The following is a 789-nucleotide window of genomic DNA, read 5'->3' as shown; positions in this document are numbered from 1 at the left end:
AGCGCATCAGCACCATCTACCTGGATGTTCATCAGTCAGGTGAGTCTTGGTGCAGCTACTTCCTGGTTGTTGCTGTGACAGTGAACCATCTCACATCAGATGTTGTTGATGAGACTTTGTAGAAATCAGCTGATGTGAGTCATGTGATCAAAGTGCAGGAGATAATGTCTGACAGTTTAAGGAGGAAATGGATTCTGTTCTGTTCTTCACTCACCTACCTGACAGCTGATACCTCTCACCTGCTTCTCTCTGCAGGTCACACAGCTGGACACGACGAGGGTGGAGGAAACAAGGAGGGAGGAGAAACGGGTGGAAACAGCAGGGAACGTTTTGGACTGGTTGCTGGTTTTTCAAGTTTTGTGGCTGTTGGTTTTGTTGGTTTTATTTCTTGGATTGTCATGAAACATAAAAGACACATGAAGAAAAATGCCCACCAAGCTCCACCTGCTGAACTAGCAGGTGACGGCTGGTGTGAAACATAAGATGACTCTATTTGTTTACTATTATACTATTTATAACTCATCCCCCTCTGTGAGTTGCCACCTTATCGTGGTGGAGGGGTTTGTGAGCTCAGAGGATCCTGGGAGCTGTGTTGTCTGGAGCATTCAGCTCCTGGTAGGGTTTCCCACGGCAAACTGGTCCCAGGTGATGAGCCAGACAAAGAGCAATTCAAATAATCATGTGCAGCTCACTGTGGCTGCTCCTGTTTGTGCGAATCATCCCTGCAGTCTTTCAAACGCTCGGTGAACACATTGCACTTCCTGTAGCAGCTCAAAATAAAAGCCTCCT

General features: G+C 46.9%; 1 long non-coding RNA gene across 1 annotated transcript; it reads left to right on the top strand.

The window, feature by feature from the left end:
- Positions 1-691, top strand: LOC147819630 (uncharacterized). The gene is made up of 2 exons (XR_015436753.1): positions 1-39; positions 256-691. It is a non-coding gene; the product is annotated as an uncharacterized LOC147819630 (long non-coding RNA).
- Positions 692-789: the final 98 nt, after the last annotated feature.

The sequence above is a fragment of the Seriola lalandi genome, unplaced genomic scaffold (assembly GCF_002814215.2).
Source record: "Seriola lalandi dorsalis isolate HSWRI2012SDOR001 ecotype SW California unplaced genomic scaffold, Sedor1 jcf7180002051610, whole genome shotgun sequence".
Lineage (NCBI taxonomy): Eukaryota > Metazoa > Chordata > Actinopteri > Carangiformes > Carangidae > Seriola > Seriola lalandi.
This window is presented reverse-complemented; position numbering and strand designations above follow the sequence as displayed.